Below are 26,292 nucleotides of genomic sequence, written 5' to 3'. Positions count from 1 at the left end.
AACGGTTGAAGCCATGTGCATCTATTAAGGGGGTGCTAACCCACCCTGAAAAATGAGAAAATAGCACATGCATAGCTACAGGCCTGCAATAAGTCTCAATAAGCAAACCTCCAAAATAGTTAACCTACCAAATCTCTCACTCCCTTTGCCCTGCCTGTATTGACATCAATTTTGAATGCTTGTATCGGCGATTTTGGCTTTGCTCCCCCTACCCCTTACAATAATTCTTATACGTAAAGAGATTTGTGTCTTTCGACGAAAGGGAATGTTGATTCTTCAAAAGGGATGAACATATTACTATCTAGTGATGATAAGTTGTTCAGTAAGTAGATATTCAATGTATGAAACCTTATCGATTATTGTCAAAAAGTATAATTTTTCATTCCTTACTGTAGAATATTTTGTGTATATGATCTATAATACTGTAGTATACACCGTTAATACTTTTCCATTAACTGAGACTTCCAAAATAGTTATACAAGTCTTACAGAAATACGAAATGAGCTAGACATTTCAATGTATACTTTGACAAAAACCTTTATCTAGCAGCTTGCCTGAATTTTAAGCAATTGAAGACGAAATTAGTTAGGTATCTGGACACCAGGTGGGAGGACGGGGCGTCTGGTGTTGTGCCTCGAGTCGCCATTCTTAGTAATTTTCCTTCATATTTTGATTATGTTTTGATTTCGTGTGTCACCACCAAAAACAAATTATTGGGGAAAATGTGAATCTAAATTGACTCTAGTGTGGAGATTTTCGACGACTACGAAGAAATGAAGAAGAAGAAAACATTTGGGGCCTAAAAACTGTAATTTGGAAGTGCTGAGAAGAGACATGTGAGCTGGAAAAGTTCAAGTGGCTCTCGCCATGAAGACCAAGACACAGGAACCTAGAGAGATATTATATATTGCTGTGGTTATAGTTTAAAAGGTAAATGATCGTGGTGTTCTAAGGTTTAATGATATTTACTCCTTAATTTTTAAGCAGGTTACAAACTTGTGCTCCAAGAAAAGATAAATTATAAGTACTATTGTGTGTAGTATAATTACGCCATAAGTACTATTGTGTGTAGTATAACTACGCCATATTATGCTTGTCTTATGTACACGAATGAGTGGATGTTGCTTTAATATGCATTATATGCAGATATGAGTCTGTATAGTATGAAGGTAGTAATATATATGCTTACATGATAAAGGTCCTAAGAGCTGTGATTGCTATTTAGCCGCCACATGGATCACCGGTCCACCTCGATGCTTGTTAGAGGTAATTTAAAGTTAGGCTAAAACCCTAAAACCTAGCTTAACCTCATCAGGCAATGTATGGTAATGTTTCAGATTAAAAGCATCACAGAAGTGACGTTTAGATTTGGAAAAAATGTTTTTTCATGGATTTCATACATTCAATACGGTTGATGTAATGTGGGGAACCTAATATGTATCTGTGTTATATATGACAAGTTTGGGTATTTGCAAACTGAGCTGGGCTTTGATGAAGGGAAACTGGTGTAAAAACAAGTAAATGAATGTAATTTGACCAATTTTTACATAAAATTAAATTGCTGTCCTTACTCAATCCACTTGAGGGTCAAGATTTATCCTGATTTCCAATACAAGTTTAAAGAATACCAATAACATTAATATTTCTTTTGTTCATTACATGTATTGGGAATACATAAACACAACAGTTACTGCAAACATGGTCAGCAGATTTACCTCTCACTAGCTCTATATAAGTGATACCCAAATATTCACATATTTTTTCAGATAATGTTTACAGTAAGGTAGATTTAGAATGCTAAAAGTTGAGATTTTCATAGGTTCTCTTAGTAAGTGTTCCCTTATCATCACCATGCCTTTCTAACTATCATATTTTATTAGTGTATGATTTAAAATAATTCACCAAATCACACTTCCTATCTACATCACCTCTTCAAAGTACTGTATAAATAGTCTGTCGATGGATGTTTCTTTCAAATCCCCTGCCTAATCTAGATTAAAACTACTAAAGGGCAGTGATCTATATGCCATTTTGGAAACAATAGGGTGGTTTAGGTAGATTATATAGACCATGCAGTGGCCCAGAGACCAGTTGTTCTGTATTCCATGTAGAGAAATTGCTATTTTCCTGAAATGAAATATGTAATGACTGTTTTTGGAAACTATTTATTATAGGTTGAACGTTATTTTGGATTGTTGTTTTCCCTTTGCATTCGTATTATTTGCCCTTATATCACCTCTGGTTAGGTTGAGGTAGGGTAGGCTTATGTTGAGGTTGGCTGTGGTTGGGGGAGCAGAGCTTTTGGTCTGAGGTAAGGTAAGGCTGGTTGATCTGATGGTCTTTAACCCAACACCTTCCCTTGACTGCAAGATGGCAGTGGGTATAAGGTCTCCCTTGACCACAGATGGCAGAAATTGAAACTGGTCTTCAGTACAAAGGAATAAAAAGGAATTCAAACAGCAACAGACCATTGGGTTCTTTTGAGGCTGTTTGTGATAGTGGAAGATATTAGGAACTCGCAGATTAGTGTGGTAAATGATAGAAGGCATGCAGGACTCATCAGAGCTGTTACTTACATGAATCTCACTTTTTGCCGAAAATTTCCTTCCATAGGAAAAGTCAGTAGCTGAAGTAATAAAATGGAAATCAACTGGTCAGAAAAATAGCATTTAACCCACTCATGTCAAGTGTTCAGGAAAGTAATCAGGGAATGAAATAAAACTCAAGTGGGATTTTTAGCATTTGATTGCTCACATTTCAAAAATATTACTGTAAATATGAACATGGTAGTTTGATTTTTAGTACCAACTCTCAGTACTCTTTATGCGGTATTTTGTTATATTTAAAGTAGAGAAGTGTTTCATAATGTCTTATTTCAAATTCAGAAACAGATTTTTGTGAAAAAATTCCCTGAACTATTACTTGCACTTCTTGGTATTTTTGCGAGGGAAATAAATTTGCTTGAAAATCTCGGTGTGAGGACTATTTTTCTTACTGAATTGGAATGTGGGGTTGAAATATATGTAAGGGGGCACTAAGGCTGGTACATAAGCAATTACTGGTTACTCTTTCAGAAGACTCTGTAATTGTTAGGTTCATATTTATTGGGTAAATGTCAGCTTAGGGAAGGATTGGAAGATATTTTCCATTATTATTTCAAGTATAGAAGTGTTTCATTGTCACATTTGGATTATTTAACAAACAGGATTTTGGGGAAAAATCCCAGAACTAGTGCCTGTTGTTGTTTTATGTTTTTATTTTTATGAGGGGTATTAATAAATTCTCATTGTAAGGACTGTTTTTCATGCTGAATTCATATCTGGGATTGAAACATATTTTACAGGACGTTAAGACCTGAAAGAGAGTAATTACTCGCCACACTTTCCGAAGATCCTGAGATTATTTGGTTTGTATATATTAGGTATCTGTCAGCTTGGGGAAGGATTGTGAGATATTTTGTTATTATTTCAAGTAGAGTTGTGTTTCATGGTGTCTTATTTCACTGTTAAAACAAAAAAGGTTATTGGGGTAAAAAATTCCCTGAACTATACCTGTATTTTTTGGTATTTTTGGGAGGGTAATAGATTTGCTTTAAAATCTCTGTATAAGGGCTATTTTTCATGCTGAATTCGAGTCTGGGGTTGAAAAGTATGTAAAGGTGCACCAAGGCCTGTAAATAAATTCCTGGTTACTCTTTCAGAAGATTCTGTGATATTCGGTTTGTATTTGTTGGGTAACTGTCGGCTTGGAGAAGGATTGTGAGATATTTACCTGTATTTCAAATATAGAAGCATTTCATTGTCATATTCAAATTTTAAAAGAAAAAGGTTTTTGGACAAAAATTTACATAATTTTTGATATTTTTTTGAGGCTATTAGATTTTCTTTAAATTCTCATTATAAGTACTATTTTTCATGCTGAAGTTGAATCTGGGATTGAAATCTGTTTTGCTGGACATTATGACTCGTAAATGTGTAATTACCCATTAATCTTTCAAAAGATTCTGTGATTATTCAGTTAGTATATATTGGGTGTTTGTCAGCTTGAAGAAGGATTGTGAGAAATTTTTTACAAGTATAGAGGCATGTCATTATGTCATTTTTCAATTCTAAAACAAACAGGTATCAAGGAAAAATTCCCTGAACTATTACTTGCACGTTGTATTTTTTTGATAGTAGATTTGCTTGAAAATGTTAGTAGAAGGACTATTTTTCATGCTGAATTCAAATCTGGGATTGAAATGTATTTTACAGGACATTAAGGCCCATTAATAAGTAATTTTTTTTTTTGTGAAGTCTCCAGTCACAGACAAAAGTCCACATCAAGGCTGGGCCTTAATTGAAATATAGAGAGAATTTAGAAATGGAAAAAATAAAAGACAAGGGAAAGCATTTACAAATTTTGGAGGAAGTGAAAGACCTGTCTTTTGAAATGTGCCAGGTCATAGTTATTGGGAAAAATGTAAGAAAGTAGAGTTACAAAGATTCAATGAGTAGGAAAAGTAGCAGGTATTATAATGGCCCACACTTGAGTTGCTGATGGCCTCACAATAGTCATGTGATGCAGGTTCCCAAGTATTGCGTGATCTAGCTAGTGGTGTGGGGCACATAAGCAGCCAGATCTTGGGAACAGATACCAAAGTGATACCTATAGAAGAAGAAATGTGAACCAACATTGTGGGTAAGGCAAGTAAGTCAAGTTTGGAAGTTAGCCTGGGACAGTTTATAAGTTAAAGTGCTTTTGACTCAACTCTGTCAAATAAGCATACAGAACTAGAACCACCCCTAATGTGAGAGCAGTACTCCATACAAGGAAGAATCATTCCCGTGTATAATGGAGCACCTGTTCAGAAGATAAAGTTTTGACATCTAAACAGAACACCCAGAAGATTCTGTGATTATTTGGTTCGTATTTATTGGGTATCTGTCAGCTTAGGGAAGGATTGTGAGATTTTCTGTTATTATTTCAAGTACAGAGGTGTCTCATTATGTCATCAGTTTTAAAACAAAAAGGTTTTTAGAGTCGAAAATTTCCCAAACTATACCTGTAACATTTGGTATTTTGTGAGGGTATTAGAGTTGCTTAAAAATTTCATTATAAGGACTGTTTTTCATGCTAAATTCACATCTGGGTTTGATATATATGTTAGGGGACATTACGACTTGTAAATAAGTAATTAATGGTTACTCTTAATAGAAGATTCTTTGATTATTTGATCTGTATTTTATTTTGTATTTTGTATTGGGGAAGCATTATGAAATATTTTCTGTGATTATTTCAAGTATAGAAGCATGTCATTACATCATATTTCAGTTTTAAAACTAAAGGGTTTTGGATTAAAAATTTCCCTGAATTGTTACCATTGCTGAATTGTTACCATTGATTTTTGTTATGTTTGTCAGGGTAATAGATATTTATGAAATCTCAGTATAAGGACTATTTTTCATGCTGAATTGGAATCTGGGGTTCATATATACATAAAAGCATTAAGTGCTGTAAAAAAGTAAATACTGGTTACTCTTTCAGAAGATTCTATGAGTATTTGGTTCATATTTATTGGGTAACTGTCGGCTTGGGGGAGGATTGTGAGATATTTTCCGTTATTTTCTTAAGTATAGAAGTGTTTTATTATGTCATATTTCAGTTTTAAAACAAACAGGTCTTTGGGATAAAAATTCCCAGAATTATTACTTGTAATTTGTGGTATTTTTATGAGGGTATTAGATTTGCCTTAAATTCACAATATAAGGACTATTTTTCATGCTGAATTCGAATCTGGGATTGAAATATATTTTACGTTGTTGTTCGCTGATGATACAGCGCTGGTGGCTGATTTGTGTGAGAAACTGCAGAAGCTGGTGACTGAGTTTGGTAAAGTGTGTGAAAGAAGAAAGTTGAGAGTAAATATGAATAAGAGCAAGGTTATTAGTTACAGTAGGGTTGAGGGTCAAGTCAATTGGGAGGTAAGTTTGAATGGAGAAAAACTGGAGGAAGTAAAGTGTTTTAGTTATCTGGGAGTGGATCTGGCAGCGGATGGAACCATGGAAATGGAAGTGAGTCATAGGGTGGGGGAGGGAGCGAAAATTCTGGGAGCCTTGAAGAATGTTTAGAAGTCGAGAACATTATCTCGGAAAGCAAAAATGGGTATGTTTGAAGGAATAGTGGTTCCAACAATGTTGTATGGTTGCGAGGCGTGGGCTATGGATAGAGTTAAGCGCAGGAGGGTAGATGTGCTGGAAATGAGATGTTTGAGGACAATATGTGGTGTGAGGTGGTTTGATCGAGTAAGTAGTGTAAGGGTGAGAGAGATGTGTGGTAATAAAAAGAGTGTGGTTGAGAGAGCAGAAGAGGGTGTTTTGAAATGGTTTGGTCACATGGAGAGAATGAGTGAGGAAAGATTGACCAAAAGGATATATGTGTCAGAGGTGGAGGGAACAGGAAGTGGGAGACCAAATTGGAGGTGGAAAGATGGAGTGAAAAAGATTTTGAGTGATCGGGGCCTGAACATGCAGGAGGGTGAAAGGCGGGCAAGGAATAGTGAATTGGAACGATGTGGTATACCGGGGTCGACGTGCTGTCAATGGATTGAACCAGGGCATGTGAAGTGTCTAGGGTAAACCATGGAAAGTTCTGTGGGGCCTGGATGTGGATAGGGAGCTGTGGTTTCGGTGCATTATTACATGACAACTAGAGACTAAGTGTGAACGAATGGGGCCTTTGTTGTCTTTTCCTAGTGCTACCTCGCACACATGAGGGGGGAGGAGGTTGTCATTCCATGTGTGGCGAGGTGGCGATGGGAATAAATAAAGGCAGACAGTATGAATTATGTACATGTGTATATATGTATATGTCTGTGTGTGTATATATATATGTATACATTGAGATCTATAGGTATGTATATTTGTGTGTGGGGACGTGTATGTATATACATGTGTATGTGGGTGGGTTGGGCCATTCTTTCGTCTGTTTCCTTGTGCTACCTCGCTAACGTTGGAGACAGCAACAAAGCAAATTAAATATAAATATAGTGACATTAAAACCTGTGAATAAGTAATTGATGGTTACTGTTTCAGAAGATCGTGTGATTATTGGGTATCTATCAGCTTGGAGAAGGACTGTGAGATATTTTCTGGTATTTTTCAAGTATAGAGGCATTTCATTATGTGAGGGTAATAGATTTGCTTGAAAGCTCGTTTTTATATGGACTATTTTTCAGGCTGAATTCAAATCTGGGTTTGAAGTATTATTTATTTATATTTATTATACTCAATTGCTATCTCCCACGACAGCAAGGTAGTGCCAAGAAACAGATGAGGAATGGCCCAACCCACCCACATACATATACATAAACTTTCATACACACACATTTTTTTTTCCATACTATTTGCCATTTCCCGCATTAGCAAGGTAGCGCTAAGAACAGGAGACTGAGCCTTTGAGGGAATATTCTCGCTTGGCCCCTTTCTCTGCTCCCCTTTTGGAAAATGAAATAAAAAAAAACAGGGAAGGATTTCCAGGCCCCTGCTCCCTTCCCTTTTAGTCACCTTCTACGACACGCAAGGAAAACTTGGGAAGTATTCTTTCTCCCCTATACCTAGGGATATATATATATATATATATATATATATATATATATATATATATATATATATATATATATATATATATATTATTTATTTATATTTTATTTTGCTTTGTCGCTGTCTCCTGCGTTTGCGAGGTAGTGCAAGGAAACAGACGAAAGAAATGGCCCAACCCACCCCCATACACATGTATATACATACACGTCCACACATGCAAATATACATACCTATACATCTCAATGTACACATATATATACACACACAGACATATACATATATACACATGTACATAATTCATACTGTCTGCCTTTATTTATTCCCATCGCCACCTAACCACACATGGAATAACATCCCCCTCTCCCCTCTTGTGTGCGAGGTAGCGCTAGGAAAAGACAACAAAGGCCCCATTCGTTCACACTCAGTTTCTAGCTGTCATGTAATAATGCCCGAAACCACAGCTCCCTTTCCACATCCAAGCCCCACAGAACTTTCCATGGCTTACCCCAGACGCTTCACATGCCCTGATTCAATCCATTGACAGCATGTTGACCCCAGTATACCACATTGATCCAATTCACTCTATTCCTTGCCCGCCTTTCACCCTCCTGCATGTTCAGGCCCCGATCACTCAAAATCTTTTTCACTCCATCTTTCCACCTCCAATTTGGTCTCCCACTTCTCCTCGTTCCCTCCACCTCCGACACATATCCTCTTGGTCAATCTTTCCTTACTCATTCTCTCCATGTGACCAAACCATTTCAAAACACCCTCTTCTGCTCTCTCAACCACACTCTTTTTATTACCACACATCTCTCTTACCCTATTATTACTTACTCGATCAAACCATCTCACACCACATATTGTCCTCAAACATCTCATTACCAGCACATCCACCCTCCTGCACACAACTCTATCCATAGCCCATGCCTCGCAACCATATAACATTGTTGGAATCACTATTTCTTCAAACATACCCATTTTTGCTTTCCGAGATAATGTTCTCGACTTCCACACATTCTTCAACGCTCCCAGAACTTTCACCCCCTCCCCCACCCTATGATTCACTTCCTCTTCTATGGTTCCATCCACTGCCAAACATCACTCCCAGATATCTAAAACACTTCACTTCCTCCAGCTTTTCTCCATTCAAACTTGTCCCTCAACACTACTGTACCTAATAACCTTGCTCTTATTCACATTTACTCTTAGCTTTCTTCTTTCACACACTTTACCAAACTCAGTCACCAGCTTCTGCAGTTTCTCACCTGAATCAGCCACCAGCGCTGTATCATCAGCGAACAACAAGTGACTCACTTCCCAAGCTCTCTCATCCACAACAGACTGCATACTTGCCCCTCTTTCCAAAACTCTTGCATTTACCTCCCTAACAACCCCATCCATAAACAAATTAAACAACCATGGAGACATCACACACCCCTGCCACAAACCTACATTCACTGAGAACCAATCACTTTCCTCTCTTCCTACACGTACACATGCCGTATATCCTTGATAAAAACTTTTCATTGTTTTTAACAACTTGCCTCCCACACTATATATTCTTAATACCTTCCACAGAGCATCTCTATCAAGTCTATCATATGCCTTCTCCAGATCCATAAATGCCACATACAAATCCATTTGCTTTTCTAAGTATTTCTCACATACATTCTTCAATGCAAACACCTGATCCACACATCCTCTACCACTTCTGAAACCACAGTGCTCTTCCCCAATCTGATACTCTGTACATACCTTCACCCTCTCAGTCAATACCCTCCCATATAATTTGCGAGGAATACTCAACAAACTTATACCTCTGTAATTTGAGCACTCACATTTATCCCCTTTGCCTTTGTACAATGGCACTATGCAAGCATTCCGCCAATCCTCAGGCACCTCGCCATGAGACATACATATATTAGATATATATATATATATATATATATATATATATATATATATATATATATATATATATATATATATATATATATATATATCCCTGGGGATAGGGGAGAAAGAATACTTCCCATGTATTCCCTGCGTGTCGTAGAAGGCGACTAAAAGGGGAGGGAGCAGGGGGCTGGAAATCCTCCCCTCTCATTCTTTTTTAATTTTCCAAAAGAAGGAACAGAGAAGGGGGCCAGGTGAGGATATTCCCTCAAAGGCCCAGTCCTCTGTTCTTAATGCTACCTCGCTAATGCGGGAAATGGCGAATAGTATGAAAGAAAAGGTATATATATATTTATATTTTTTTTTATTTTATTTATTTATTTATTTTGCTTTGTCGCTGTCTCCCGCGTTAGCGAGGTAGCGCAAGGAAACAGACGAAAGAATGGCCCAACCCGCCCACATACACATGTATATACATACACGTCCACACACGCAATATACATACCTATACATCTCAATGTACACATATATATACACACACAGACATATACATATATACACATGTACATAATTCATACTGTCTGCCTTTATTTGTTCCCATTGCCACCTCGCCACACATGGAATAACAACCCCCTCCCCCCTCATGTGTGCGAGGTAGCGCTAGGAAAGACACCAAAGGCCCCATTCGTTCACACTCAGTCTCTAGCTGTCATGTAATAATGCACCGAAACCACAGCTCCCTTTCCACATCCAGGCCCCACACACTTCCTATGGTTTACCCTAGACGCTTCACATGCCTTGGTTCAATCCATTGACAGCATGTCGACCCCGGTATACCACATCGTTCCAATTCACTCTATTCCTTGCACGCCTTTCACCCTCCTGCATGTTCAGGCCCCGATCACTCAAAATCTTTTTCACCCCATCTTTCCACCTCCAATTTGGTCTCCCACTTCTCCTCGTTCCCTCCACCTCTGACACATATATACTCTTGGTCAATCTTTCCCCACTCATTCTCTCCATGTGACCAAACCATTTCAAAACACCCTCGTCTGCTCTCTCAACCACACTCTTTTTATTTCCACACATCTCTCTCACCCTTACATTACTTACTCGATCAAATCACCTCACACCACATATTGTCCTCAAACATCTCATTTCCAGCACATCCACCCTCCTGCGCACAACTCTATCCATAGCCCGCGCCTCGCAACCATACAACATTGTCGGAACCACTATTCCTTCAAACATACCCATTTTTGCTTTCCGAGATAATGTTCTCGATTTCCAAACATTCTTCAAGGCTCCCAGAATTTTCGCCCTCTCCCCCACCCTATGGTTCACTTCCGCTTCCATGGTTCCATCCGCTGCCAGATCCACTCCCAGATATCTAAAACACTTTACTTCCTCCAGTTTTTCTCCATTCAAACTTACCTCCCAATTGACTTGACCCTCAACCCTACTGTACCTAATAACCTTGCTCTTATTCACATTTACTCTTAGCTTTCTTCTTTCACACACTTTACCAAACTCAGTCACCAGCTTCTGCAGTTTCTTACATGAATCAGCCACCAGCGCTGTATCATCAGCGAACAACAACTGACTCACTTCCCAAGCTCTCTCATCCACAACAGACTTCATACTTGCCCCTCTTTCCAAAACTCTTGCATTTACCTCCCTGACAACCCCATCCATAAACAAATTAAACAACCATGGAGACATCACACACCCCTGCCACAAACCTACATTCACTGAGAACCAATCACTTTCCTCTCTTCCTACATGTACACATGCCTTACATCTCGATAAAAACTTTTCACTACTTGTAACAACTTGCCTCCCACACCATATATTCTTAAAACCTTCCACAGAGCTTCTCTATCAACTCTATCATATGCCTTCTCCAGATCCATAAATGCTACGTACAAATCCATTTGTTTTTCTAAGTATTTCTCACATACATTCTTCAAAGCAAACACCTGATCCACACATCCTCTACCACTTCTGAAACCACACTGCTCTTCCCCAATCTGGTGCTCTGTACACGCCTTCACCCTCTCAATCAATACCCTCCCATATAATTTCCCAGGAATACTCAACAAACTTATACCTCTGTAATTTGAGCACTCACTCTTATCCCCTTTGCCTTTGTACAATGGCACTATGCAAGCATTCTGCCAATCCTCAGGCACCTCACCATGAATCATACATACATTAACCTTACCAACCAGTCAACAATACAATCACCCCCTTTTTTAATAAATTCCTCTGCAGTACCATCCAAACCTGCTGCTTTGCCAGCTTTCATCTTCCGTAAAGCTTTTACTACCTCTTCTCTATTTACCAAATCATTTTCCCTAACCCTCTCACTTTGCACACCACCTCGACCAAAACACCCTATATCTGCCACTCTATCATCAAACACATTCAACAAACCTTCAAAATACTCACTCCATCTCCTTTTCACATCACCACTACTTGTTTTCACCTCCCCAACTTCACTGAAGTTCCCATTTGCTCCCTTGTCTTACGCACTTTATTTACCTCCTTCCAAAACATCTTTTTATTCTCCCTGAAATTTAATGATACTCTCTCACCCCAACTCTCATTTGCCCTCTTTTTCACCTCTTGCACCTTTCTCTTGACCTCCTGCCTCTTTCTTTTATACCTCTCCCATTCATTTGCATTTTTTTCCCTGCAAAAATCGTTCAAATGCCTCTCTCTTCTCTTTCACTAATAATCTTACTTCTTCATCCCACCACTCACTACCTTTTCTAATCAATTAACCCACCTCCCACGCTTCTCATGCCATAAGCATCTTTTGCGCAAGCCATCACTGCTTCCCTAAATACATCCCATTCCTCCCCCACTCCCCTTACCTCCTTTGTTCTCACCTTTTTCCATTCTGTACTCAGTCTCTCCTGGTACTTCCTCACACAAGTCTCCTTCCCAAGCTCACTTACTCTCACCACTCTCTTCACCCCAACATTCTCTCTTCTTTTCTGAAAACCCCCGCAAATCTTCACCTTCGCCTCCACAAGATAATGATCAGACATCCCTCCAGTTGCACCTCTCGGCACATTGACATCCAAAAGTCTCCCTTTCGTGCGTCTATCAATTAACACGTAATCCAATAACGCTCTCTGGCCATCTCTCCTACTTACATACGTATACTTATGTATATCTCGCTTTTTAAACCAGGTATTCCCAAGCACCAGTCCTTTTTCAGCACATAAATCTACAAGCTCTTCACCATTTCCATTTACAACACTGAACACTCCATGTATATCAATTATTCCCTCAACTGCCACATTACTCACCTTTGCATTCAAATCACCCATCACTATAACCCGGCCTTGTGCATCAAAACCACTAACACACTCATTCAGCTGCTCCCAAAACACTTGCCTCTCGTGATCTTTCTTCTCATGCCCAGGTGCATATGCACCAATAATCACCCATCTCTCTCCATCAACTTTCAGTTTTACCCATATCAATCTAGAATTTACTTTCTTACACTCTATCACATACTCCCACAACTCCTGATTCAAGAGTAGTGCTACTCCTTCCCTTGCTCTTGTCCTCTCACTAACCCCTGACTTTACTCCCAAGACACTCCCAAACCACTCTTCCCCTTTACCCTTGAGCTTCGTTTCACTCAGAGCCAAAACATCCAGGTTCCTTTCCTCAAACATACTGCCTATCTCTCCTTTTTTCTCATCTTGGTTACATCCACACACATTTAGACACCCCAGTCTGAACCTTCGAGTGGGATGAGCACTCCTCGCGTGACTCCTTCTTCTGTTTCCCCTTTTAGAAAGTTAAAATACAAGGAGCGGAGGGTTTCTGGCCCCCCGCTCCCGTCCCCTTTAGTCGCCTTCTACGACACGTGAGGAATGCGTGGGAAGTATTCTTTCTCCCCTATCCCCTATCCCCTATCCCCAGGGTGTCTCAAGAAAATATATGTGTGTGTGTATGTGTGTGTAGCCAAAATATGTGTAACTAGAGTCCGTGTACACAAGGTCACACCACAAGTGAAAAGTCTCCTTTGGCGAGGCTGAATCACTAAGAGTACAGTCTCATCAAAGATCTCACTCAAAAGGAGTCTACATTTCCCTGCTGAAGTAGTACATCCTTTGGCTGAAAGAGGCTTCAGAAAGGTGCTGGGTAACAACAGGACTCTTTCATAGAAACTTGTCCTGATGTAATTATAAATAAACATAACCTAATATTATATTATTTGGATTCTGCTGCAGGATTTCTTGTTGCAGCAGAGTCCTAACCTAACCTAACCTAACCTAACCTACAAGCAGTGCTGTGTCATCAGCAAGCAACAACTGACTCACACTCCAGGCCCTTTCATCCCCAACAGACTACATACTCTCCCCTTTCTCTAAAACTCTTGCATTTACCTTCCTAATTATCCCATCTATAAACAAATTAAACAACCATGGAGACATCACACACCCCTGCTGCAGACTGACCTTCACTGGGAACCAGTCATTCCTTTCTTCCTACTCATACACCTGCTTTACATCCTTGATAAAAGCCTTTCACTGCTTCTAGCAGCTTACTTCCCACACCATATACTCTTAAGACCTTCCACAAAACATCTCTATCAACCCTATCATATGCTTTCCCCAGATCCATAAATGCCACATACATATTCATCTGTTTTTCTAAATATTTCTCACTTTCTTCAAAGCAAACACCTGATCCACACACCCACACACATATATATATATATATATATATATATATATATATATATATATATATATTATCCCTGGGGATAGGGGAGAAAGAATACTTCCCACGTATTCCCTGCATGTCGTAGAAGGCGACTAAAAGGGGAGGGAGCGGGTGGCTGGAAATCCTCCCCTTTCTTGTTTTTTTTTAATTTTCCAAAAGAAGGAACAGAGAAGGGGGTCAGGTGAGGATATTCCCTCTAAGGCCCAGTTGTCTGTTCTTAACGCTACCTCGCTAATGCGGGAAATGGCAAATAGTATGAAAAAAAAAAAAAATATATATATATATATATATATATATATATATATATATATATATATATATATATATATTTTTTTTTTTTTTTTTATACTTTGTCGCTGTCTCCCGCGTTTGCGAGGTAGCGCAAGGAAACAGACGAAAGAAATGGCCCAACCCCCCCCATACACATGTATATACATACGTCCACACACGCAAATATACATACCTACACAGCTTTCCATGGTTTACCCCAGACGCTTCACATGCCTTGATTCAATCCACTGACAGCACGTCAACCCCGGTATACCACATCGCTCCAATTCACTCTATTCCTTGCCCTCCTTTCACCCTCCTGCATGTTCAGGCCCCGATATGGTGTGGGAGGAAAGTTGTTAGAAGCAGTGAAAAGTTTTTATCGAGGATGTAAGGCATGTGTACGTGTAGGAAGAGAGGAAAGTGATTGGTTATCAGTGAATGTAGGTTTGCGGCAGGGGTGTGTGATGTCTCCATGGTTGTTTAATATATATATATATATATATATATATATATATATATATATATTTTTTTTTTATTGATTTATTTTGCTTTGTCGCTGTCTCCTGTGTTAGAAAGGTAGCACAAGGAAACAGATGAAAAAATGGCCCAACCCACCCACATACACATCCACACACACAAATATACATACCTATACATCTCAATGTATACATATATATACACACACAGACATATACATATATACACATGTACATAATTCATACTCTCTGCCTTTATTCATTCCCATTGCCACCCCGCCACACATGAAATAACAACCCCCTCCCCCCGCATGTGTGCGAGGTAGTGCTAGGAAAAGACAACAAAGGCCACATTCGTTCACACTCAGTCTCTAGCTGTCATGTATAATGCACCAAAACCACAGCTCCCTTTCCACATCCAGGCCACACAGAACTTTCCATGATTTACCCCAGATGCTTCACACACCCTGGTTCAATCTTTCTTCACTCATTCTCTTCATATGACCATGTGAGAGAGTATCATAAAATTTTAGGGAGAATAAAAAGATGTTTTGGAAGGAGGTAAATAAAGTGCATAAGACAAGTGAACCTATGGGAACATCAGTGAAGGGGGCTAATGGGGAGGTGATAACAAGTAGTGGTGATGTGAGGAGATGGCGTGAGTATTTTGGAGGTTTGCTGAATGTGTTAGATGATAGAGTGGCAGATATAGGGTGTTTTGGTCGAGGTGGTGTGCAAAGTGAGAGGGTTAGGGAGAATGATTTGGTGAGCAGAGAAGAGGTAGTAAAAGCTTTGCGGAAGAGGAAAGCTGGCGAGGTGGTGGGTTTGGATGGTATTGCAGTGGAATTTATTAAAAAAGGGGGTGACTGTATTGTTGACTGGTTGGTAAGGTTATTTAATGTATGTATGACTCATGGTGAGGTGCCTGAGGATTGGCAGAATGCTTGCATAGTGCCATTGTACAAAGGCAAAGGGGATAAAAGTGAGTGCTCAAATTACAGAGGTATAAGTTTGTTGAGTATTCCTGGTAAATTAAATGGGAGGGTATTGATTGAGAGGGTGAAGGCATGGACAGAACATCAGATTGGGGAAGAGCACTGTGGTTTTGGAAGTGGTAGAGGGTGTGTGGATCAGGTGTTTGCTTTAAAGAATGTATGTAAGAAATAGAAAAGCAAATGGATTTGTATGTAGCATTTATGGCTCTGGAGAAGGCATATGATAGAGTTAATAAAGATGCTCTGTGGAAGGCATTAAGAATATATGGTGTTGGAGGCAAGTTGTTAGAAGCAGTGAAAAGTTTTTATCAAGGATGTAAGGCATGTGTACGTGTAGGAAGAGAGGAAAGTGATTGGTTCTCAGTGAATGTTGGTTTGTGGCAGGGGTGCATGATGTCTCCATGGTTGTTTAATTTGTTTATGGATGGGGTTGTTAGGGGGGTGAATGCAAGAATTTTGGAAAGAGGGGCAAGTATGCAGTCTGTTGTGGATGAGAGAGCTTAGGAAGTGAGTCAGTTGTTGTTCGCTGATGATACAGCGCTGGTGGCCGATTCGGGTGAGAAGCTGCAGAATCTGGTGACTGAGTTTGGTAAAGTGTGTGAAAGAAGAAAGCTGAGAGTAAATATGAATGAGAGCAAGGCTATTAGGTATAGTAGGGTTGAGGGACAAGTCAATTGGGAGGTAAGTTTGAATGGAGAAAAACTGGAGGAAGTGAAGTGTTTTAGATATCTGAGAGTGGATTTGGCAGCGGATGGAACCATGGAAGTGGAAGTGAATCATAGGGTGGGGGAGGGGGCAAAGGTTTTGGGTGTGTTGAAAAATGTGTGGAAGTCGAGAACGTTATCTTGGATAGCAAAAATGGGTACGTTTGAAGGAATAGTGGTTCCAACAATGTTATAGGGTTGTGAGGCGTGGGCTATGGATAGAGTTGTGCGGAGGAGGGTGGGTGTGCTGGAAATGAGATGTTTGAGGACAATATGTGGTGTGAGGTGGTTTGATCGAGTAATTAATGAAAGGGTAAGGGAGGTGTGTGGTAATAAAAAGTGTGGTTGAAAGAGCTGAAGAGGGTGTTTTGAAGTGGTTTGGTCATGTGGAGAAGAGTGAGGAAAGATTGACAAAGAGGATATATGTGTCAGAGGTGGAGGGAACGAGGAGAAGTGGGAGACCAAATTGGAGGTAGAAAGATGGAGTGAAAAAGATTTTGAGTGATTGGGGCCTAAACATGTAGGAGGGTGAAAGGCGTGCAAGGAATAGAGTGAATTGGAACGATGTGGTATACCGGGGTCGACGTGCTGTCAATGGATTGAACCAGGGCATGTGAAGCATCTGGAGTAAACCATGGAAAGTTCTGTGGGGCCTGGATGTGGAAAGGGAACTGTGGTTTTGGTGCATTGTACATGACAGCTAGAGACTGAGTGTGAACGAATGTGGCCTTTGTTGTCTTTTCCTAGCGCTACCTTGTGCACATGTGGGGGGAGGGGGTTGTTATTTCATGTGTAGTGGGGTGGCGAAGGGAATGAATAAGGGCAGACAGCATGAATTATGCACATATGTATATATGTATATGTCTGTGTGTATATATATATATGTATACGTTGAGATGTATAGGTATGTATATGTGTGTGTGTGGACGTGTATGTATATACATGTGTGTGTGGGTGGGTTGGGCCATTCTTTCGTCTGATTCCTTGCGCTACCTCGCTAATGCGGGAGACAGCGACAAAGTATAATAAATAAAGAATATATATATATATATATATATATATATATATATATATATATATATATATATATATATATATATATTTTTTTTTTTGCCGCTGTCTCCTGCGTTTGCGAGGTAGCGCAAGGAAACAGACGAAAGAAATGGCCCAACCCACCCCCATACACATGTATATACATACGTCCCCACACGTAAATACACATACCTACACAGCTTTCCATGGTTTACCCCAGACGCTTCACATGCCTTGATTCAATCCACTGACAGCACGTCAACCCCGGTATACCACATCGCTCCAATTCACTCTATTCCTTTCCCTCCTTTCACCCTCCTGCATGTTCAGGCCCCGATCACGCAAAATCTTTTTCACTCCATCTTTCCACCTCCAATTTGGTCTCCCTCTTCTCCTCGTTCCCTCCACCTCCGACACATATATTCTCTTAGTCAATCTTTCCTCACTCATTCTCTCCATGTGCCCGAACCATTTCAAAACATCCTCTTCTGCTCTCTCAACCACGCTCTTTTTATTTCCACACTTCTCTCTTACCCTTACGTTACTTACTCGATCAAACCACCTCACACCACACATTGTCCTCAAACATCTCATTTCCAGCACATCTATCCTCCTGCGCACAACTCTATCCATAGCCCACGCCTCGCAACCATACAACATTGTTGGAACCACTATTCCTTCAAACATACCCATTTTTGCTTTCCCAGATAATGTTCTCGACTTCCACACATTCTTCAAGGCTCCCAGAATTTTCGCCCCCTCCCCCACCCTATGATCCACTTCCGCTTCCATGGTTCCATCCGCTGCCAGATCCACTCCCAGATATCTAAAACACTTCACTTCCTCCAGTTTTTCTCCATTCAAACTCACCTCCCAATTGACTTGACCCTCAACCCTACTGTACCTAATAACCTTGTTCTTATTCACATTTACTCTTAACTTTCTTCTTTCACACACTTTACCAAACTCAGTCACCAGCTTCTGCAGTTTCTCACATGAATCAGCCACCAGCGCTGTATCATCAGTGAACAACAACTGATTCACTTCCCAAGCTCTCTCATCCCCAACAGACTTCATACTTGCCCCTCTTTCCAAAACTCTTGCATTCACCTCCCTAACAACCCCATCCATAAACAAATTAAACAACCATGGAGACATCACACACCCCTGCCGTAAACCTACATTCACTGAGAACCAATCACTTTCCTCTCTTCCTACACGTACACATGCCTTACATCCTCGATAAAAACTTTTCACTGCTTCTAACAACTTGCCTCCCACACCATATATTCTTAATACCTTCCACAGAGCATCTCTATCAACTCTATCATATGCCTTCTCCAGATCCATAAATGCTACATACAAATCCATTTGCTTATATATATATATATATATATATATATATATATATATATATATATATATATATATATATATATATATATATATATATAATATATATATATATATGGTTTCGATGCATTATTACATGACAGCTGGAGACTGAGTGTGAACGAATGGGGCCTTTGGTGTCTTTTCCTAGCATTACCTCGCACACATGAGGGGGGAGGGGGTTGTTATTCCATGTGTGGCGAGGTGGCGATGGGAACAAATAAAGGCAGACAGTATGAATTATGTACATGTGTATATATGTATATGTCTGTGTGTGTATATATATGTGTACATTGAGATGTATAGGTATGTATATTTGCGTGTGTGGACGTGTATGTATATACATGTGTATGTGGGCGGGTTGGGCCTTTCTTTCCTCTGTTTCCTTGCGCTACCTCGCTAACACGGGAGACAGCGACAAAGCGAAAATAAATAAAAATATGCTAAATTGCCATGGTGACATCACACAGATCTGCCTCACACCCACATGTATACCAAAACTTTTGCTTAACTCTCCAACTCTGGATTGATGCATGTTTTTATAGATTTTATTGTCTAGTTCTTTGAAATATGTATTAATCTGGGTTAAATTTTGCATGACTAGTAACTGAACCACATGAATGATTTTCAGAAGATGTAGTTATGTATAATACAGATTTATATGAAATTATGATATTGCTAATTATTATATCAATTGATGAAAATATGTTATTTTCAGATACTGATATTAGTGGATTTACGTTCAGGATGGATTCTGTACAGAAGCACAAAGCAGAGCAAAATTGGTGCATGTTTGCTTAAAAATCACCAAGTGACACAGCTGTTGCAAGTTTTGTGGTAACTGAAGAGATCATGAGATTGGGGAATTCATTCATAGATGGTGAGTACATGACAGATTGCTTTATTAAAGTATCAGAGTGACTACAGTGATTTCTATAACAAAAATGAAAATGTTCATAAAATCAAAGACATGCCATTGCCTGCAAAAACAGTGAAGGACAGAACTTTAGAAATTACCCAGACATTACCAGTCAGTATTAAGGACATTAATTCAGCCCTAGGCTTTTATGTTACATGTGACAGGTTATGTGATGTCAATGGCATTGCAAAAGTTGCCCTTCATTGTAGATATGTGAATTCTTAAGACCCCCAGGAGGAGCCTGCTAGGTTGCATCGATTTACAAGGTCAAACAAGGGAAGAAATTGTATTCCAACTTTAATAAGTGGTTCAAAAGTGAAGTTAATCAACATCAGCTACTTCAGACTCAGTTGATGGTGCATTGAGTGTGACAGGAGTACACAAGGGAATTGTTTATCAGTTAAAGAGCTGAATCATGACGTAATACCATTTCACTGCATTATTCATCAAGAGGCACTCTGTACACAATCATTTACATCAGAATTCACTGAAGTTATGACCATATTAGTGAAGATCACAAAATAGTGGCAAAAGGCTTGATCCATCGATAGTTTTGTGAATTCCTGGAGGTTGATGGTCTGTATTTGGGCTTCCTCTTGCACAACAAAGTAAACTGGCTGTCCGTGTGATAAGTGCTTTCATGATTTATGACCTGTTGATGATGCTTTTTGATTTTAAGATGATTTTTATGAAGGAAAAAGGCTATGAATATGGAGAGCATACAGACCCTCAGTGACTACAGAAATATCACTTCATAGTGGACCCTGCTTCTTATTCAGTTGATCTTAATGGAAAACCACAAGGAAAAATTAGCACGGCTTACATGGACCTAGAAGAAATGCTGTCATTTAAGGGAAAGATAATGTGGTTTGCTGGAGACCTTGAGGCAGGTGTTTTGGTTTATTTCCTACCACTGAAGCAATACAAAGAAGCAGCAAACAACAAGAAGTGACACTGACAATCTAAGAAATGCTCTAAAAATGAAGGAAGCATTTGAGGGACATTTTCAAGAATTCATAAGGGAAAAATCAGCTGTCATTTGTGATGAAACCTCTTGAAGCTGACACTTCTAGTACCAACTTCTCAGTATTTATGGGAGTCGACTAAGCAGGACTGGAACTTGAATTAACTGATCTTCAAGGAAAGGACCAGTGAAGGTTCAAAATTTACAAGCCTGCTAACTGATCCTGAAAATCTAGAAACAGAGAAATCTGCGTTGGTGTTTTAACACAGATGCACAGAATCAAGTTGCTTAAAGTGTGGAATTCATTTTGAGGCACCTATAGAAACATAGAGATAGGCACTGGCATTCTTTCCGTCTTTGGATCCACTTACCTGTGTGAGCAAGTGCATTAAAGTATGAACATAATGAAATTTGAAGTCATAAGCTAATTGAATGATGCAAATATACTTTCCTGCTAGAAGCTAAAAATAACAGCCTTTTTTCCTGACATTTAACGACTTTCCACAGAAAGTCGAGAACAGAAGCAAACCTACGTACAGATGAAAAATAGGAAAAGATTAACATACTTGTTCAGGATGCACTAGTTCACATGAATTGTCTACATAGGTCCCCACCCCCAAGGTTTGGACCCCCTAGCATGAATTTAGCTGCTGCTTGCCACAGCTTCCTTCTTGGTGACCGGCCACTCGAGGATTGGGTCTCATAATGCTCCTTCTCTCTTCAAACAAGCTGTTGTCTTTTCCTCTTCACATAACCTTTCTTCCATTAATAGTCAGGTCTATAAACACTTGCAGAGCCGTGATTAATTTCTGCTTTCTTTCTCTGTACTTTTTTCTTCACCCGAGATGGCTTTGATTGGGGCATCTTATTTTGCCTGTTCTGTGTCAGTCTCTATAAAAAAAAAGATAAGTGGGCTCCTTCGGATTGAAAAATTCTTTTGACAAGACTACATCCAGTGATACAACCTTGATAGAGATGACTTTTTACTTGCAGGTAGCCTTTTGAAGGATTACTAAGGACCAGTATCTATGAATGAGCCCTTGTATTACTCAGGACCTCTTTCTATAGGTTCTTCTAGGTACAACCTGAGCTACTTTCAGTAGCTGCAAAGTAGAAGCCTTTAGAGTGAGATCTTCTTTGACAAGACTCTACTCCCAGTGATACAGCCTCACTAAAGGTTACTTTTCACATGCAGTGTAACCTTTTGCAAGTGGAGCCAAAATCTTGTAATCATTTAAATGCTTAATTAAAGAACTTAATGCTCTCCAAACAATATTATAGCCTCAGAATTGCATTGATCACAAAGAATGGGTCGTATACTAAGGTATACAAAAAATGCAGGTAAAACTTCAGGGTATTTTTCCAGCCAAAAAGTTTTTCTTCAAAAATTTTCAAATTGGAATTGAGTGTAATTAAGGCTTCTTTTCCAGAAATGATGTGAAATATTTCATAATTCTTCCAATGGTTGACAAGTAGCAAGTAATTATGAAGTGAATAATCATGAAATATATTTAAGACATTGTTTAAGATATACTGATTTCTGTGCTTTTATATTTGCAGGACGTAAAAGGCCCCTGAACAATATAGCAATCCCGAATTGAAATCAGCATGAAGAAGATGTCGTGTACTGAGGTGTGAGGTAACTCTGTTATCCAAGGAAAAAAAGCAAAAAATGCTGGTTATAGGTTAGGGTATTTTTCAGGCCAAAAACTTTTAGCTTCAGAATTGTAGTATAAGTTAAAGTAGGTAATGGTTGGTAGGCAGCTGCCGACCAGGGAGGTATATTACCAGTACTACCCGCCTGGGTATCAGGAAGGGTTAGTGAGGGCTGCATAGTGAGCCAGCACCTCAGTGGTTGTCAAGTTGCACTCCTCTGACCCAGGTAGCTGTCGTCTCTTTTTGTCTCACCTACACTTGGACTGCTGGCATTCTGTCCACAAACATACAATCTCTCCTTGTTACACATAACACTTAACAACACTTAATGCACACAACTTCTTCCTGACTATAGTTTCTTGCAGTGAGTGCAGTGTGCTAGCCCTGCCTTTTGGCAAAATAGTAAAAACAGTAGATAGAAGAAGTAGGTAGGAACATTAGACAGGAGCATTAATTAGGTAGAGGTACTAGGTGTGACCACTAGGTAGATGTAGTAGGTTGGAACATTCAGTAAAAGTAAGTAGGATCATTAGTTAGGAGCCTCTACAAACACTGCACTAGACTTGTCCTCTGCCTGTAGCCTAAGGGTGAGGAACGTTTTTGAAAAGCTAAGAAGCGGCACGAGTTCACCAGTTATGGAGACACTTTTGCCATGACTTCTTGGGGTAGCTCTCATAGGGACCCAGCGTCATAGATATACTATATTATGATTTATTGAAAGAATTCTATAGTTGGCATGGAGACATCATACACACCTGTCCCAAACCGACCTTCTCGGGGAACCATTCACACTCCTTTCTTCCTACTCGTACACTTGCCTGACATCCTTAGTAAAAACTTTGCTTCTAGCAGCTTACCACTATCAACCCTATCATATGCCTTCTCCAGATCCATAAATGCTTGATACAAATCCATTTGTTGTTCTATTCCTCACACACATTCTTCAAAGCAAACACCTGATCCACACATCCTCAACCACCTCTGAAACCACACTTTGTGGAAGATAAAATTCAGCTAGGCGGCAGGTTTGTATGGTATTGCAGTAGAATTTATTAAGAAAAAGGGTGGCTGTGTTGTTCATTGGTTGGTAAGGATATTCATTGTATGTATGGATCGTGATGAAGTGCCTGAGGATTGGTGGAATGCATGCATAGTGCCATTGTACAAAGGCAAAAGGGATAAAGGTGAGTGTTCAAACTACAGAGGCATAAGTTTGTTGAGTATTCCTGGGAAATTGTATGGGAGGGTATTGATTGAGAGGATGAAGTGGGAGGTGGCAATGCTGTTTCCTGTGGGACGGGTTAGTGACAGGAATGGATGAAGGCAAGCATTAATACGCACATGTGTGTTTATGGGCATTTATGTATATATGAGTGGATGGGCCATTCTTCGTCTGTTTCCTGGCGCTACCTCACTGATTCTGGAAACAGCGCTGGTGGTTGATTTGGATGAGAAACTGCAGAAGTTGATGTCTGAGTTTGGTAAAGTGTGTGAAAGAAGAAAGTGCATGCAGGGGAGGGGTTGTCATTTCATGTGTGGTGGGGTGGCGATGGAAATGAATAAAGGCAGCAAGTATGAATTATGTACATGTATATATATGTATATGTCTGTGTATGTATATATATGTATATGTTGAAATGTATATGTGCGTGTGGACGTGTATGTATATACATGTGTATGTGGGTGGGTTGGGCCATTCTTTCATCTGTTTCCTTGCACTACCTTGCTAACGCGGGAGACAGCAACAAAGTATAATGATAATAAAAAAAATTTCATACATATTTACCATTTCCCACTCTGCGAGGTAGCATCAAGAACAGAGGACTGAGCCTAAGGGGGAAAATCCTCAGTTGGCCCCTTTCTCTGTTCCTTCTTTTGTTTGAGAAGTATAGGCATAAACCCTCATTTGCCCTTTCTTTCAGCCCCTGTGTATTCTTAACCTCCTGCTGCTTCCTCTTGTTCATTACCCACTGCAGGGAAGGAGTGCAAGTAGCATGCCTTCCCTGCAGTTTATGCCTATACACCATTATTTTCTCTTCTCAAAAGACAAAGTCCATCCCACCTTCCAAATGGCACACACTGTTTTTCTAAATACTTCTTATTCCTCACATTTCATGTAGTCTTGCCCTGGACTAAATCAGCTAAACTGAACAAGTGTAGAAAAAACTAGCTAATGAAAAAAAGGCCCTTTGAATGAAGAAGTTTACATCCCAATGAGCTAGATCGCCCTATTGATAATCATTAGGTCATAGTTTTCCATTGCATTATATGAAGTATAGAAAGTTGCTCTGCCTTTACTTTGTATATGGTTAACTAATTAAAGTTTTTCGACAATTTTATTGACCCCCTGCACAGTCTCCTTGACTGGCAATCTATTCAGGGTAAATAATTAGTTGGACATGAACACTACAATGAAAAGTTTAATAAGATATACCAAACCATTTTATTTATTATTTTATTTATTTATTTTTTTATTTTGCTTTGTCGCTGTCTCCTGCGTTAGCGAGGTAGTGCAAGGAAACAGATGAAAGAATGGCCCAACCCACCCACATACACATGTATATACATACATGTCCACACACAACACATATATATACAGACGCAGACATATACATATATACCCATGTACATAATTCATACTGTCTGCCTTTATTCATTCCCATCGTCACCCCGCCACACATGGAATAACAACGCCCTCCCCCCTCATGTGTGTGAGGTAGCGCTAGGAAAAGACAACAAAGGCCCCATTTGTTCACACTCAGTCTCTAGCTGTCATGTAATAATACACTGAAACCACAGCTCCAAACCATATCTTTCATAAATTCTTGTTGATCACTTGGAAGCCCCATATACCTTTGTTACAAATAAGTTTAATTAACCAAACACTACACTCTTAAAACATTTTTTCACAACAGATACAGGCAAATGAAAATCAATTTTGCCTTCTAATTTTTACACCTCTTTATTTGCATCTATAAAATGATTGATAACAAAAATCATTTCCTTTGTACATGGCGCTATACAGACATTATGAGAACAGCTTGTCTCCCTAAACACCTTCGGAATCATTTAGTTTTCTGTCATCACCATCTTTAAAGTTTCTTCAAAACATTCTTGTAGGCCTTGGGCGAACATTATTAGCCTGTGATTTAGCCTGTACAGACACAGCTTATGCCATTCTGGCCTTTCAAACCAAAATTTTAGAACCTTCCAAGTAAATTGAGGAAGATGAATTATAAGATTTGTCAATTCATAAAAAAGATATGCACAACAGTTGTAAAAAAAAATGAAATGGCATCATTCCCCCAAAAGCCAACACTGAATATCTGCCTAGAAGCCAAAAGCTTAAACTGATTTTGCCCAGTTCAAACTTATTCCAGTCTAACTTGTTACACCTACTATAAATAGTAAAAAAAAAAAAAAAAGGAAAAAAATGATAAATACCTTTGACACAGGGGGAGATGAAGTTAAGCACAAAAGAGAAATCATGTGGAACACCTTCAATCAATCAGCAACTATAGTTTGTTGTGATGAACAAGCTATCAAACTAAAGATTCAGGCTATAACTATATTTACATGCTGAACAGTCTGACAGCTGCTCCTACAAGAAAACAAAAGAGGATGAGGATCATGGATCACCAGAAAATCTA

At 39.3% G+C, this 26,292-nt stretch overlaps 1 long non-coding RNA gene across 1 annotated transcript; it reads left to right on the top strand.

Annotated features, from left to right (window-relative positions):
* The first annotated feature begins 659 nt into the window (after positions 1-659).
* LOC139746256 (uncharacterized) lies at positions 660-26,146 on the top strand. The gene is made up of 3 exons (XR_011712119.1): positions 660-930; positions 19,822-19,983; positions 22,547-26,146. It is a non-coding gene; the product is annotated as an uncharacterized lncRNA (long non-coding RNA).
* The last annotated feature ends 146 nt before the right edge of the window (positions 26,147-26,292 follow it).

This window comes from Panulirus ornatus, chromosome 64, assembly GCF_036320965.1.
Source record: "Panulirus ornatus isolate Po-2019 chromosome 64, ASM3632096v1, whole genome shotgun sequence".
Classification (NCBI taxonomy): domain Eukaryota; kingdom Metazoa; phylum Arthropoda; class Malacostraca; order Decapoda; family Palinuridae; genus Panulirus; species Panulirus ornatus.
Note: the sequence above shows the minus strand (reverse complement) of the source record. Positions and strands in the feature narration are given on the sequence as shown.